Consider the following 17,916-nt stretch of genomic DNA (forward strand, 5'->3'; position numbering starts at 1 on the left):
TTGTCCTTCTGAGTGAGAATTAAACATTCTCCATAAAGCCTTTCCTGTTATTTAGCTTTTTAGACTTATAGATTGTAATATGGTTATACTGTATTATATGGTTAATATCCACTTATAAGTTAGTATGTATCATGTGTGTCTTCTGGATTTGTGCTATTTCACTCAGGATGATCTTTTCCAACTCCATCTATTTGACTGAAAATTTCATGGAATCCTTGTTTTTGATAGGTGAAGGTTTTCCATTGTGTAGATGTACCATGGTTCTTTTCCATTCTTCAGGTGAGGGACATCTGGGTTGTTTCCAGCTTCTGGCTATTACAAATAATGCCTCTATGAACATAGTTGAGCAGATATCCTTGCTGTATGGTGGAACATCTCCTGAGTATATGCTCAGAAGTGCTATAGCTGTGTTTTGAGGTAGAGCTGTTCCCAGTTTTCTGAGAAAGCACCAGACAGATTTCTAAAATGGTTGTACAAATTTGCGCTCTCACCAGCAATGGAGGAATGTTCTCCTTTTGTCCCTTAGAATTTCTTACACACACATATAATTGTTCACAAAATGAATAAAATGCAAATCTTTTTTTAGATCTTTTTTTTTTTAAACATATGTGGTTAAGGACAAATGGTGGTGGTACCTATCTGTTTTCCCAGCACCTAGGAGGTACAGGCAGGCAGATTTCTGAGTTCAAGGCCAGCATGGTATACAGTACAAGTTCTAGGACAGCCAGGACTACACAAAGAAACCCTGTGTTCAAACAAACAAAAAACCAGATGTGGTTACATTTAATCATATTTTGTACTTTTGAGTAATATATTAATTTTAAGAATTTAATGTTTCTATGATAAACATACAGTTTGGATAATATCACTTAAAATTTCAAGAACCTATACCCATAAAGACTCAATAACATGACTCCCTAAAAATGAAGGGAATAGGGACAACCTCAATAGGCATGTTGATGGGGGAAAGACTATGAGGCCCCAAACTGAGGAACAGAATTACAGGCCATTAAGCCATATTAAAAGCAGGAGAAATAGTCTTCCCAAGAGTTAAGAACAACAACTCTGGTCTAATACCAAACCAGTCAACTAGAAATACATACATACAAGTAATACTATGCAGACTGAGTAGGTTATACTTAGGAATACATATTTATAGAGATGTACATTGTTGCACCCAATAACAGTTGATGAAAAAGCGGCCATGGATGTAAAAGAGACCTAAGAGATGCTTGGAGAAGGAAAAGGAAAGGGAAAATGAAGTAATATATTACATCTCAAAAATAAAGGAAGGCCTATTTTAAAATTATAGCTAATGCAATAGGAAAAGTGAATGAAGTCGGGATATATTAGGGAAGTCTGTTGTAGAAAGTGGCTTTCTCATAGTTTTCTTCCTCAGGGATGATCAATTTTCTCTAACTCTAATGAGTGAGTGTTTTGTTTTTGTCAGTTTGGGACAGCTATAACAAGACACCAAGGCAGGAGTCTTTAGAAAAGAAAAGAAAAAAAAAAAAAGGCTTCCTGCCATCCTGGTGGCTAAGACGTCACAGAAGAATTTTTCTTTTTAAATCAATGGTGGAAGAAAGACTTTGGATATCTTCTTTTTAATTTGACATAATTCCTTTCTCATAGTCATCCTTACAGAGTGACACTGGTATAAAATAAACATGCAGGGGGCTGGAGAGATGCCTTGACTAATGACCCAAACTGATCCTAGCACTCATGTTGGTATAATCTTTTTGTGCATCACGTAAAGGTCATATTTATATTATTTAAATGCTGATTTGTGTACCAGCAGAGAGCTGAGTACAGACCTGATTTTGATATTCTTATTTTTATGAAGGATCACCTATCTCAGTGTTTTGTAAATACACTATCCTCACTTTCTGATTTAATAAAGAGCTGACAGCCTATAGTAGATCAATATAGAGTTTCCCTCAAAATCCTATAAGTTCTGATCAACTGATTGTAATAATTATTTAAAGACATCTAAGAAAAAGTCTTTTTAAATAAATGGTGAAGAGAGAATCAGGTAAACACATGTAAATAACATAATTGAATATCTCTCAAATAATGTAACAAAATAAATTAAAAATACACATAGAGCTAAATGTAAAAGCTAGAACAACCCAACCCACACACATGTATATCACACATACATACACACAAACACATGCACACCCATGCACACACACATGCATATATACATCACATCACAACTCATGTAACAAAAACATGAGAAAAAAGACTTTCAAAACCTAAGCATTAAGACAAAGAAAAATAAAATTGGGATGTGAATTCTTGGATGTCCAGCACTTGATTTCAACATTGAAATATTCTTGATTTCAAAATTTGATTTAAAAAGCACAAGCAATGAAACTAAATTAATCTTCTTAAAAATGAACTTTTGTGACATAAATATCACAAAAGATAAAAAGGGATAACCAACCACCCACAGAATAGAAGAAAACATTGTCAAGTAATAAAACTGACACAATACTGGCTCCAAAATGTAAGACTCTTATAGTTAATATTTTGGAGAAAAGACAAACCACCCAAATATGATCTAGAAAAAAATGACATGATCAGAAATTTCTGCAAGGACATTGTGTGAAAACATGATTAGTTTTAATATGAAAATTAAAATTAAAATCTGATGACATTACTTTATATAAATACAGTTATATACCTTTTCAAAAACAATTGCAGTGGATGCAGACGAATCAGAATACATGTGCACTGCCTGTGGGGATTTAAAGGATTGGAAAGTAGTATGAAGGATCTTCAAAGACTGAAAATTGAATTACTAGATGGACTAACAGTTATTCTAGCTATATACTAAAGGGAAGGAAACACACAAGTCTGCATGAAAATTTTCACATGAGTATCCATTGAAATATTATTCATTATATACAAAATATTGAATGAACTCAGACACTCATTAGTTGTTAGAATATCAAAGTCACCCAAACTACAAATTGTTAAAAGTTTAAGGCAAGCTTTAGCTGTGCTGCTTTGGGAATGGTTAGTGGAAGAAATGGCTGCTCCACACCTTTGAGGACCTCTTGGAAGAGGTAGACCGCGATTCTGTACCTCCAGGTAGACTTTCCAAGGATCGTTTTGCTGGTGCTAAGACTTCAACTTTCAGTAACTTTCCATAGAGCAATGCTTTGTTAGTATTATCAGTTGCTGCCTTGTGCGTGTGGGTTTTCTAGAATCATTTCCTTCTCTGAAGTTTTGTATCTTCTGAGTAATATGTCCCCAAATATTCCCAATTTTGCTCATGGAACTACCATTCATTCTCTACTTTGTTTTTAGAATCCATGTGTAAAATCATGCAGTATTTGTCTTTCTATGCTTGGCCTGTTTCAGTTAACAGTGTTCCCAGTTTCATCTGTACTGTAGTAATTGATAGTTTCCTTTTTTCTCAAGGCATGGTTATACTTTATTATTGCTAAAAAAAAAACCTCAGTATTTCCATTCATCTATTGTCTGAAATATAGGTTGATTGTAGGTGGGCTCTGGTCTAATCCAGCAATAAATACAGGAGACCTGAAAACTTGTCTTCATCATATTCTATTTTTAAATAAATAAATCCTCAACATTATTTGTTTTTGACTAAGACTTGTCCAAGGTGACTTCCTAGTATATCCACAACATCCAATCTGTGTGTATTTGAGTTATTTTGTCATTTGTCATTTACTGAGATTTTTTTCCTTTACAAATAGTCAGATTTGCTCTTTTTACACCAAACCTATGTTTAATGAGTCTGTTTTGACTTGTTCAAATAAAATCAAATCATTACATTCTGGGAAATTAAGATCTAGGATTTTAGAGGCAGGAGATATTTCTGATGAACAAGGAAACTAATGAGAGAGAGAGAGAGAGAGAGAGAGAGAGAGAGAGAGAGAGAGAGAGAGAGAGAGAGAGAGAGAGAGAAGAAGAAGAAGAAGAAGAAGAAGAAGAAGAAGAAGGAGGAGGAGGAGGAGGAGGAGGAGGAGGAGGAGGAGGAGGAGAGAAGCGATCAGGAAAAGAAAAGAAAAGAAAAAAAAAGCAAAAACAAACAAACCAAGACTTCAAAACCTAAGTATTAGGACAAAAAATGTATGTGAGTTCTTGAATGGCCAGCACATGGTCTCTTGTGAGGCTAGAAACCTGCGTCTGCTCACTAACACAATGTTTTCTGGCAGATATGGCTGTGACCATCTGACTGACTTGGAAAGTGATAGGGCAGAAGGGCGAGCACTTCCAAACATTTGCTTCTCCCCGGGACTCCAATTTTTTACTCTGAAAACTTGGCAAGGTGCCCGTTTGTCAAAGTAAAATATCTTCCCTGCCTCCCCCTTCCCTTGCCAACGTGCATGGCAACTGGGATCACTTCTGATCAAGACAAAATCTGATTGAATAAAGCCCTGGTTCAACTTTGAGCTTTGCCTCTGACCCAAATCCACACAACCTAGGGACTTCAAAGACACATGTGGCAGTTATTTGTAGGACCAGCATGGTGCTGACTGTCTCCCTATGCAGACAGAAAATAAAGCGCCCGCAAAGAGCATACCTTTTCTGTTTGGCGTTATGAGACACAGATGACTCCATTCAAATCAGTGTCAAAAGATAAAGCAATGGTCAAATTCCAGCATTGCAGACTGCCCTTACATGTGCCTTGTGTACCACAAACATCCTCTGAGTTGTGGCAAAACCTGAATGTATCTAGCAGTGAGAAATATCATAAGAGCATTCTCTTGCTCGTTTTTGAAAAAAATACTTAATATTTTGAAGTTTTCACCAAATATGAACAAGTCCTTCTGCATTCAGAATTCATCTAAACTTACCAGGTTGTCATTATAGGTGTTACTCAAGCCTGTGCCATTTGGCAGGAGGCAGAGAACTAGAAAGAAAACATGAAGATATTGTTTTATTCCAACTCTGTCTGCTGAACACTGTTCTCATAGAAAGAAAAAAAAGCAAAGGTAGCAAAACTTCATCTCCCTCAAATGCACTTCAATACATTTTAAGTGTAAAAACCTAATTTAAAATAATGTCAGCATCTTTGGGCTGTAGAATATGAGGCTCAGCATCTTTAAATTATTTAAGCAGTCCACAGAGGACCAGTTATGCTTATAACGTCAGATTTCCTCAAAGAAAGGGGAGAGCAAAGCAAAGTGTTGAATAAGGGTTCCTGTGCAGTTTCATTGAGTTATTTCTGCATTGTGTAATTGTAGCAACTGTCCTACCAAACTTTAAAACAATATAGGAGATACGCTTACTGGACCTGCCTTGTGTTTTTAAGTCAAATATTTGCTTGCTTGCCAGCACTGTACTTTTCTTTCTGGATTTTGTTTTCTAGCAATAGGATCTATCCAGAAAAAACTCCAGAAAATGATTATTCCCCTGCAATCTCTAAAATCATTCTGCTTTCTCAAACTAATAGGCAGGTAAATTCTAAATATATTTTGTATATAGCTGTCTTAGTTAGGGTTTCTACGGCTGTGACAAAACACTATAATCAACGAGTTATAGCTTGTGTGTTAGAGATGGGGGTGTGTGTCCACCCGGTGCAGACTGATACTGACTCTATGCTTGCTCCCACAGTCTCTGTGAGTTAACATGTATGTCAACCATGTTGTGTCTAGAAGGTCTTAATGCTTGATATTTTTATTCTTTCAGTTTTTTCACTCTATTCTCCTTCCTAGGGATAATCATCTCTCCTCCCTAGTCCCTTTTTTCCTACCAAACATTTACACTCATACAGATGATAGCTTGCTTACCAATGACTTAACTAACATTCACATATAAGCAATGCATACCATAGTTCTCTTTGTGGGACTGAGTTACTTCACACAGGGTAATTTTTTTCTACTTCCATGCATTAACTGTGAATTTTATGCTTTCACAGCTTTTAAGGTTGGGTGATTCTTGATTGTATAAGTGTAGCATATTTTCTTTATCCATTCATCTATCTGTTGATGGACAACTAGGTTGTTTCAGGTTTTGACTTTCAGGAACAGAGCATCAATGAATGTGGTTGAGCAAGCTATAACCAGTTGATAACCCCTTGCAAATGAAAACTTAGTTTTCTCCAAGCAAGTCTCACTGGAGAAACAAACCACTCTTATGAGTAGGTCCCAAGCCCAGCAGTAAATAGCAGTCAAAATGAACTCAACAGCATCTTTAAAGGTGCTTTGTCTCATATGTTAAGTTGGGGATCTTGTCTCATATGTTATGTTTTGGTTTTGTTGGGTTATTTTAATTATTATTTTGCTTTGCTTTTTTCTCTACCTTCCAGGTACAGGTTTGGGGTTTTTATGAGATTCTTGACTGTGCAAACATATGTGTCTCTGCATCTATATGTGTTTCTTATGCTTATTCTTTGGCTCTTTTTCTTATTTAGTTGTTTTGTCACACTACAATTTGTTTGCTTTTTATTTATATTTTATATTTTTAATTATTTCTTAGATGTCTTTTTTTTTCTAATGAGTAACAAAAACTACATAGATTTGGATGTGAGCAGAGTTGAGAAGAAACTGGGGGACGGGAGTAGGAGAAACTATAATCAGAATACAATGTACGGAAATTTCATTTTCAACAAAAGGAAAATCTCAATGTAAAATAAACACTATAATCACAAGCAACTTGAGGAGGAGAGGATTTATTTGCTTACACTTCCACATCACAGTCCATCATCAAAAGAAGTCAGGCAAGAAACTCACACAGGGCAGCAGCCTGGAGACAGAAGCTGATGTAGAGGCCGTGGAGGAGTGCTGCTTACTGGCTTGCTCAGCTGGCTTTAAGCCCTAGGGACCACCAGCACAGGGGTGTTATACCCACAGTGAGCAGAGCCTTTCCATATCAATCCTTAATCAAGAAAATGTACCACAGCCAGATTGGCAGGAGTATTTTCTCAATTGAGTGTCCCTCTTCCAAAATGACTGTACCTTGTGTCAAGTTAACATAAAAATTAGCCAGCCCAGCAGCCACTTTGTTTCCTCCATTTCCAGTCTAGTGTATAAACAAAAGTACCCTTCCCCTTCTTAAGGCACAGCACACTATAGAAGTAATTTTGGACCTATAATAGTTGGATAAATATTGTAATACTTATGTATACTTTCTGGGTTTTTTATGCGGTAAGCCTGCATTATTGAGGCCCTTTCAAATGAAGAGCAGTAATCACAGTGAGCTTGGTAGCAGGATGTGAGTGCATCGTGGGTGTACTCATTATGAGCTTTTTAAGGTTGTCATGGTGTTTAAGAGTTGATTATCTGGGAGCAAGTGGATGTGAACACTGCATCTGTTTATCTCTTTTGAGAAACAGACTTTCCTGGAACAAAACGATACACTTCTGATCATGGGACCATTTCCATGGGAAGGAAACAGTTTAAACAGATATGTAAGATTCACTGTGGAAGGCCACATGAACCCAAAGGAAACCATAATAGAAACCTTCCAATAGAGTTCATGCTGCAGATTTACACCTTTCTCACTGTTTCAGAGAGCACAGAGCTCTGATCGCACTGAAATTTTATTTCTGCTTATTACTGAGATCTCTACAGAAGCCTTCACAGATTCATTTTCTAGCCTATGGTGGTTAGTGTAGATCAGCCAAGACTGACTTGCATTTGAGAGGCTTTCTAGCATCCATAGGAGGTCAGAAATGTGGCTTCTGTTGGGATGGTCCTTTCATAATGAGCAGGTTCCAACATCTCCCAAGGAACACTGCCTGGGACTATTGAGTTTCTGAAAATAATTTCTGAGAATTGCTACTTTGAAAGCCTTTGTCACTGGGAAAGCTGCTGACATTGATTCTGGATTTTTCTTGTCTTGACTTCACTCCTTTCATTTACAGTTTACCAGGAATTCTGTGGTTGCCTGGTTGTCATATGAAAAGCTGTCCAGCGAGGGTCCTGTTTTCTTCCTGTAGCTCAGCTATTGTCCTGTGCTTAAGTACTTCTTGTCAATCAACTTGTGTAATTAGAAAGTGATAGTGGAGGTGCTATGTGGAGATGAAAGGGTTTAAGCAAGGACAGGAGAAAACAGAGAGGGTAGGGGTTGGGGATGGCTACTAAAATATAAGAAAAAGCTCCCACTCCTGGTCTCTAATTTTTAAGTGGCTACTTAACATGAGCCACTGATGTCATGACCCCAGAGCTCCATGTATTTCTATTTCACGCAGTTTACTAATATTTTTGTGGTCTTAATCTTTCTTCATTTACATTTATATTTATGTTCTGTTTGATTCATAATTCTCACAAAATGCTTCTAACAGTATTAGCTAAATGAAAATTAAAATATTGAGAATCAAGGGTATATAAAGGGGGTATATACACATACATGGATAAGGTTATAGATATGGATGTAGATTGAGTGAGGGAATGGGAAATTTCCTTAGTTGTGACTGAAATGTAACTTGAGCCTGTGGACGCTGAATTAAACATAAGAATAATAGATTATGTAGCTATCAAATGTCCAATAGTTTAAATATAACCAATGCTTCTGTAGAGGTAAATGTGGCAGTGCCTTTCAGAGGGAAGTCTATGAGTTATGCTTTTATTTTAAAGGGGTATGAATAAAAACTAAGTCAATATATTTAGCAATTTTATAGCAACTACAGAAATATGTCTACAGGGTTCCTATCAGAACAAACACTGATATAATGAAGACACCGCTGTAGGGACTGAGCCCATAAATCTGTCATGTTTCCTTTGTGATGACTTAATTTAATACATCCCCCACAAAACAACAACAACAACAACAACAAAAACACTTATGAAAAACCTGATCCTTTAATATAGGGAGAATTTTAGCAGTGTTGTTTCTAATTCTTTTCAAGCTACGTACACTGCTTCCTTCTCCAGATAATCTCGTGGCAGCTATTTCCTGAGAGACATTGCACTTTTGTCATATTGGCCATGCATTCAGAGATGTACTTTTCTTCACATAAGTTCATCTTTACACTTGCTCTAGACATGTACAATGCTGATCATCACAGTCTTTAAAATGTTATCAGAAATTGAGATAATTGTTTCCAATGAGATGAAACAGGACATATTTAAAGCATACTCTACAGTTTTCTAAAGTGTTCACACTGATCATATTTTCTATCCTGCATAAGGGTTTTGTAAGATCGAATAAGTATTTTGACCTATTTATAAGTTATCTTGATTATTAAAATAATGTTATATCTGATAAACTGCTTGGGAGAATTGGAGGATTGTGTTTGGGAGTAGAATGTACAGAAGGCAGTAAATAATAATTGTGATGATTATTGTAATGAAATTGTAATAAAACTTATTTGAAAACTGACATTTTACATCAAAGTGTCTAAAGCATCATGAACAACATAGTTCAAGTTTCCTTTTTATATCTAATAATGAGAGCTCAAGAATAAATTGATTTCTGATATCAAATTAACATTTAATTATATGCATGTTTTATTTCATGTGGTTGTCATAATATTTACATACACGCAGTGAAATTTATACTAAAATATATTTAAAAATATAACTGGGGTAGCAATTTATACAGATTTATTTAATCTTAGGCATTGGTCTTTATCACACAGGAACACTAGCTGTGGTTCTTCCTCCTTTCTGTGCTTCGCTAAGTGCTGGAGCATCATCCAAACACATGGAGAGTGATTCTCTGATCACTGTCTGTCCTTTGAGCTAAGAGGATTGATCTTTCTAGTCTATTTTACTCTCTCTCTCCCTCTCTCTCTCCATATATATATATATGTATGTATATATATACATATATATATATATCCCAATTTTATAACTCAATTTTCTTCCAAAATTATATATCCAAATCACTCAGCTTCTCCACCTGAATCGTTAAGATTTTCAGTATAACACTTTCATAATTGAATCACTGATCACTGAATGTACCTGATATTTTCTGTATTAAAATGTGAACACACCTCTCCTCCCCCTTCTTCAGAGAAAAGACAACAACAGTAACTTGGAATAGGGACTGGAGAGATGGCTCAGAGGTTAAGAGCATTGACTGCCCTTCCAGAAGACTAGGATGTAATTCCCATCACCCACTTCAAAGCTCACAACTATCTGTCATTCCAATTCTAGAAGACTCAATTTCCTCCTCTGGACTTTTAGAACGCTCCACACACCTAGTGAACAGGCAGGTATACAGGCAAAGCAGTCATAGACATAAAAACCACTTAGCTAAATATATCTTGGAACATAGAGACTTCTACCTTTATGCTCCCTATGCTATTCAATAATGTATCATTACATTCCGTTGGTCATTGCATGGATGTCTAGGGTCTGACCCAACTCGTGATGGAACACTCCTAGTCAAAACCAACAGAAAACATTACCTATGTTTACACTGTAGCCTGCATTCAGGCTGCATGTATACAACTTACTGATGTAGATAGCTCTAGAAATGGGATTTTAAAAGTTGGAAGAGCTCTCACATGTAAGTGATAAAGTTTATCCATTACTTTTCATGTGCTCATTAAGGGAAGACACAGTCTATATTGTTTTATAGCAGAAATAAACTTTCCATGTGACCCTATTCCTATGCTTAGTTAAATAAAAACAAGTTTAAAAGTTATGAAGGCAATTTGGTTTCTTCTGCTTTTATAAGGGCCTTTTATGTAAGTAGCCAGTCAAGTGCCCAGTAAGTATTATTTTACACATTATTATTAAGTCTTTATAGACCTCATCCTTCCAAAGACCTATTTATTGGAGGGAATACAAAGTGAGAACCATAATGTGTTTGTTCTTAGTGGGTCCCTTAGTTCTTTCTTCCAATGAGTGTTCTCTTACTTGATACTGTCCTCTGCAAGCATCAGCCACCCTGTTGAAGGTAATTTGTACAACTGTGGCTCTTCTTTGCCTATACTTCACCCTATGTCCCTTTCTGATTGGTTTTCGGACCCTTACCCAGTCCTGACATACTATTGTAGAGCCCTCTGGAACTAATGCCCCTTGCCATCAGAATTAATTATATACACAAACTTTCCTTTGCTTTTTGTCTGTCTATGCATCTGACACATGCTCCTTCCTAGAAGGCATTACTCTCTGGTGACCTCCAGTAAAGGTGTCTTTCTCTTTATTCCTCTCTTCTCAGTCAGCTAATATCAATAAAGATCATAATTCCCATTTCTGGTGCATTTGCTCACTACTCACTCCCTCTTAAACCCTACAATGTACAAATATCACAGTAGACTTCTTCGCTTGACCCCATCCTCCTGCCCTCATCTGTTCACTTCTGCTTTGCATTTTTCTACTGAGTATTTTTTACTGCTTTGCCACCTTCAGTCTCCAAACCTTCCCTTGCCAAAAGTTTGGCTCAGTGCAATATCTATTCACACCCTGCTTTCTCAGGTCTTTTAATGGCTCTCTTAAAATGGTCTAGCTTCTTCCTCTTGTTCTTTACTGACCACCCTCATTGGAAACTAGATCTCCCATGTTTAGTAACTCTAAACCCTCTTAATGTCAACTTCAACAGTGTCGGTCTCCTACCCCTACACGGTCTCTTTCTTTTCAGCTCACTTTTCGTGAAGATTTTCCATTCCACGTCATTCTATCTCATTTTCACTCATCTAAATGTCCTGCCCTCTTCCACTGTCTAGTCTTCCTTTACTTTTTAAGCCAATTTTATGGCTTTTCATATTAGACACACACTTTGTTACCCTCTCATATCTTTTATATTGCTTGTGGTGTTAGCTGTCAGAACAGCAGCACTATTTTATAAACATCCAACTAAATTTTGCTAGGGAAAAACTCAAAACCATTCTGATGAGCTGTGTGAGCATTCTGTCTTCCCATTTCTGCTGTCCCCTGCCCTGCATCAGACTGCATTGCCGTGATGCATTTCTGCCTGAAGATGACCCTATCATCCTCACATTTCTCTTATTACATCTTCAATATCCTCAGAAGAAGACACCAGTATTTATTTTTTTTTCCAGAAAAAGAATGGTGGGAATATAAAAAAAGAACCCACAAAAATCTTAGTCCCACACTTGGCATCCAAATACCACCCTCCACTTCCTTCTTGAGACTGTGCTTGACCACTTTGTGTACTGTACCTGGTTCTTTGTGGTTGAAATGCTCCCCCACAAGAGGGAGGGCGATCATCAGTACGAAGTCACAAATTCTTGTAAGGCCTTTCCAGCAATTGCATAAACAGAAAAGAAGCGAGGAGAAGGGTGCATTCTAGCAGTTTAAATGGTGAGATTGTGCATGAGTCTCCAGAGGTGCTGCATTCCCTGACCTGTCACCCAAATCGAGGTGTGTTATTTAGTACTGAGGCTGGAGTCCCTTGTGTCCTTGGGCTATAGCACAATCCTCTCTTTTGACTAGTTCTACCCACTCTGTCTGGAATGGGATAGAAATAAATTCCCTCGGAAGAGACACACAGTAAGTACCCTCTGAGGCTTTCTTGTTCTCTGGATCCAGCCCCTCTTCACAAACTCTTAGCACATTACTTTTGAAATTTTCTCTTGCATTGTCACATGTCAACCTACAGGCATGTGTAACACCTATACCTCAAATAAATATTTAGACCCATACCACTCACTGCCCAGCATGTGCTCTCTCCTCTCTCTCTCTCTCTCTCTCTCTCTCTCTCTCTCTCTCTCTCTCTCACACATGATTATCTGAACTTTTAATTCTCTGCTGTAATCTTTGCCTCTTACTTCATCTCAATTTCTTTTCCTAATTTGGTTCCACGTTCTCTTTCTTTTGGTTAGTTTGGCCAAAGATTTGTTGATCTTTGTTAATTTCTTCAAAGGGCCAACTCTCTGTTTCATTGACACTTTATTTTTTTTTATTTGTATTTTATTAACTTCAGTAGCAATTTTATTTATTTCACCACTTCTACTTTTGGGACTTCTGATTACTTCTATTTTCCTAAAGTCTTCAACTGCATCCTTGCATTACTAATTAGAGACGTCTGAAAATTTCTGTCTCTCCGTCTCTCTTTTGATTACTTTTGGTTTGAAGTTATGTTTTTCAATATTGGAGTAGTTATGCCTGATTTTTTTGGTTTTATTTGCTTATCATTGGTTATGAAGTTTCTGTCTTGGAGGCAGCAGGATGACAGATTCTGTTTACTGATACAGTTAATCTGTTTCTTTTTGTTGAATGCTTGAGATCATTAATATTAATAGTTATCACTGAAAAATGTGTATTAACTTATGCCACGTGTGTTGCTTTTGTTGCATTTTATTAGAGAACTTTTTCATGTTCTGATTGATTTTATGTTCATTGTGTAGTCCTGAGTGTGTTTAACCTTCTCTCTAAACCTAAGTAAACCTTCTAGTATCTGAGTGGAGCTGCCTTATCATCATAAATTCCTTAAACCTGTTTTTAATATGCGAGGTTTATTTTTCACTTTAGTTCCAAGAGATAGTTTTGCTGGATATTGTAGTATGATCTACCATCTGTAGTCTTCCAGATCTTTTATAACTCCACTAAAATCCATTCTCTTCATTGAAAAATCTGGTGTTTTGATGAGCCTGACTTTGTGCATTACTTGATTTTTCTGTCTTGCTGTTTTCAACATTTTTTCTTTTCTTTGGATATTTACTGTTTTCATATTATATGACATTGATAGTGTTTTTTCCTCTTTGTCTTATCTATTTGGTGGTCTGTATGTCTTTTGGACCTTGTTCACCATCATATTCTTTAGATTAGAATAATTTCTTCTGTGGTTTCTTTGAAACATTATTTCTGTGACTTTGATCTGAGTATCTTATCCTTCTTCTACACCTACAGTTCATAGGTTTGGTCTTTTGACAGTGTCCCAGAGTTCCAGAATGTTACATTCTGGTTTCATTATTATTATTACTAAACACTTTCTGTCACCGACTGGGTAATCTAGTGAATCTATCTTTTCTTCTGCTTGGTTCTGTATGTTGGTGAAATTTTCCGGTGAATCTTTCTTTAAATTCCTGAAATTTTAGATTCATGTCATTTTATTTGATTTTAATAGACTTTATTCAGAATTCTTATCTTTTCCAAGGCTTGTTTTTATGTCTTGAACTTTTTATTACTTTATTAAAATCTTTGAAGTTTTGGGGTCTTCACTCTAGCATTTATTGATATCCTCTGACTTTTAAAAATTATGTTTTTATTGCTATTTTGAAATCCTTTTCTTAGGGGCTGGAGAGAAGGCTCAGAGGTTAAGAGCACTGGTTATTCTTCCAAAGGTCCTGCATTTAATTCCCAGCAACCACATGGTAGATCATAAGCATCTCTAATAAGATCTAGTGTCCTCTTCTGGCATCCTTGCACACATGCAGAAAAAATACTGCAGAAACAAATAAATCTAAATAAGGAAAACATTGAAATCTGTTTTCTTGTAAATATGTCAGCTTTCTGAGATGAGACTAATACCTGTTGATAGAGACTTACTGATTTTGTCATTTATGTTTGTGTATTTGAGATAAGATCGGTGAATCTGGAGTTAGGTCATTGGTGGTGGTTTTTGTGTAGAAATCTGTCCCTTTTCTGTGAATGTTTGTTTGGAGTTGTGTAGCTTGATATCTCTATTACTAGTTGTATAAAAGTTAAATAGTTAAGGTTTAGCCTTGCAGGTTTAGTGTTTATTTTAGAATGGAGTACCAGAAGTAGCCATGGCTCATCTTGAACTAAGCGAAGTTTCTAAAGCCAGAGGTAAACCTTCTGTAGAGTTAGGCATTTTCCATAACCCATCTTCAAGAGTCAAACGGAGATGTCTGTCCAGAACTTTTACATCAGCAGCAGATACTGATAGATTTGGCAATGAAAGCTTATGATCCCTACATCAAAAAAAAGGGGGGGGGGACAGGAATTTGGACCAGAAGGCAGGATTCCAACAAGTGGGTTTCCGGTAAGGATTGGAGGTGAGTAAAGGATCAAGTGTGATTCTTAAACCCATTCCTTTTGCCATTGTTGGCCCATGTCTTTAATTCCAGTGCTTGGGCGACAGAGGCAGGTGGATGTCTAGGAGTTTAAGGCTAGACTAGACTACAGAGTGAGTTCCAGGACAGCCAAATTGCACACACAGAAAAACCCTGTCTCAAAAACTAAAACAAATGACAACAAAAACCTCAACAACAAAATGCCCGTCTCTGAATTCATCTGGTCTGGAGCTTTGCTTTGTGAGAAAATTTTACAACTTCAGTCTTTTTTCTTGCTTCATTCTATGGGTATGTTTTGATTGTTTAATTCTTCTGGTTTGAATTTTAGGCTGTGTTGTGCAATTAGAAATTTACTCATCTCTTCTAGATATTTTTAGTTTGTTACAATATAATTTTATTTAATTTGTGCAATGATTTTATTACTCTTAATCATCTTCTTGGTTTCATTGGAGTCTATTATAAAAACTTATGTTGTCTCTAATTTGGATAATTTGGATAATCTTTATATATTGTGTTAGTTTGGTTAGGGTGTTGGTCTATTTTATTCATTTTTCAGAAGACCAACTCTTTGTATGGTTAATTTTATGTATTGTCTTATTAGACTCTATTTCATTAATTGCTATTCTTTTAAATTATTTCTTGCTGTCTACTACAATTGAGATTAGCTTCTTACTTATGTACAGCTTTGTGTATCTTTCTGTATTTATATGGGATCATTCTGATTTTTACATGTGATAACATCTGGATGAATACTTTCTTTTAAGATGGCTTTAGTGGTTTGCCATTTTCTTAGCATCTTGGTTTTCTAGAGCTATTTATTTGAAATATCCCTGGTGGTTTTTTTTTTTTTTTTTTTTTTTTTTTTTATGTGAGCAGTAGTTCATAGCTATTAAGTTTTCTCGGTGGCTTGTCTTGTCTGTAGCCCAGAGGCTCTGGGAGGTTGTGCTGTTTCTGTCGTATGATGATAAGACCTTTTTAGTTTTCTCCCTAATTTCTTCAAGGATCCACCGTTAGTCATGTTTTTTTTATTTCTAGTTGTATTCTACTATGATCTGATAAAAGTGTGAAGCTAGTATTTCCTATTTGTTAAAACATTCTTTGTGGTTGCTGATAATATTATCAGTGTTAGAAAAAAAATCCCATGTGCTCCTGAGAAGGATATATATTCCCTACTTAGGGAAGACACTGTTCTGTGGCTGTCTGTCTAACCATCATCCTATGGTCCTTTTCCTCATCTCTTCATTCTATTTACAAAAAAAAAATGGCAACAAATTTACCTCCAAAGTCATAAAAAGACAACAATGCACCAATAAATTGTGCAGCACTACATTCAGTGCTGGGGGGTCAAGACTGCTTATCATTCAGAGGAATTACCCCAAGGTCAAGGGGACTAACTTATCCAGTGCTATACCACTTCTTTCAGGGGCAATCCATAGCCAGTTCTTTTTTTATATGGAAGTACTAAATCCTTAATATTTATGCTCAGTTCAGAGCTATGAAAGAATACCTTCCCAGCTCCAAATCTCTGTGCAGCACTTATCAAATGATGTCAATTGGGTTCTATGGGTATTTATTACCCTTTTTGGGGGAAGTGCACGTTTGGACCTTTACCTGGCTTGGGAGAGATAAAATGAAGAAGGACACTTAAAGTGTAAGAACGGGATTATTTTATTGTAGATGCATTTCAGGCATTTCTCAAGGAAGTTGACATTGAGATTTCTAATACTTCATGTTGTGTTGTTTATGGAGCTATGTTTGCAGGAGAAGTACAAATTTCATCTGAATGTTGCTATCATCTAATTAAAGAGAAAAATAACAAGGCGGCATGGATGACAAGACAAAGCAAGAGTTAAACACATGCCACTGTATAAAGTATGTTCGTATTCCAGGCCTCATTATATCAACTTGAGTGTTTCCACTATGCTTCCTACCTTGTTATTTTTCTGTTTCTGTAAAGTTAGACGGCAAAATCACATCTTCATCTCTACTTTGCTCAACAGACTTTCTTTCGTCTTTTCTTTCTTTCATTCCTTTTTTGGAATTGATGTCATTTGCGGCACATCCTGGACATTGAAATCTCAGCATTAAGAGACATGGATATTTCTAGGTAAAAGCCAGTCTGAAAGGTAGCATATTATATTATTTCAAATGTAAGGTATTCTAGACACTTGTCAACACTCACAGAATATCTAGCACAAACAATAAACTTTCTACTATAGTCAATATTATGTCAATACTGATAGGAGGTGGTGCAGGCATATGATCCCAATCGTTAGTAGGACCACTACAAGTTATAGTTATCCTGGTCTACCTAGAAATCCTAGGCTAGTTAGAGTTACTACCTGATAAAGCATTAAAAAAATAAGACTAATAATAACTTATAACCAACTCCCAATGAAAATAAACATCTATCGCCCTAGAAAGCTACCAAAAACTTCAAAGAAGATGATGAGCATCAAAGAACGTCCTTATGGAGATAGCTTGAAATGTGGCAAACAAGCCACTAGGCAAAATGTCCTCATTTCTACCACAGATACAATTCTGCGTAAAAATGGGCAAGCTTGGATGCAGGCAGAATCAATGGACAAACTCTTCCAAGACAGGGTAATCAAGTCCTAAATAGTTCTTGCCTCACAAATAAGTCAATATATCTGTCAGATATATTGGGCTAGAAGGCTGAAGATGATGCTCCAACATTATAGAGAGTTTGGGTGACTGTTCAGACAGCAAACTGTCTCTGTCATTTTATCATTTGGGAAGCTGCTAACTTGCATTCCCTGTATACCCAGGTAATTAATTTTATTCCTTCTCAAGTCTCTAATGGAGTTGAAGACCAGATAGTTTAGTTTTACATTTAAGCTTACATTTTACATTAGCTTGTTTAGGGGTTAAGATGTTTTTAGGTCTAGATAGATTTTTAAAGTTGATAATGATGAGATATGATAGATATTGATTTACATTCAGAATTTAGACTCACCAAGATAGGAAAGATGTTTTCTTTAAGGCTGCCAAATACAAATAGTAAAAACACTACAAATGTAGCATTT

Source organism: Acomys russatus, chromosome 5 (genome assembly GCF_903995435.1).
Source record: "Acomys russatus chromosome 5, mAcoRus1.1, whole genome shotgun sequence".
NCBI classification, from domain to species: domain Eukaryota; kingdom Metazoa; phylum Chordata; class Mammalia; order Rodentia; family Muridae; genus Acomys; species Acomys russatus.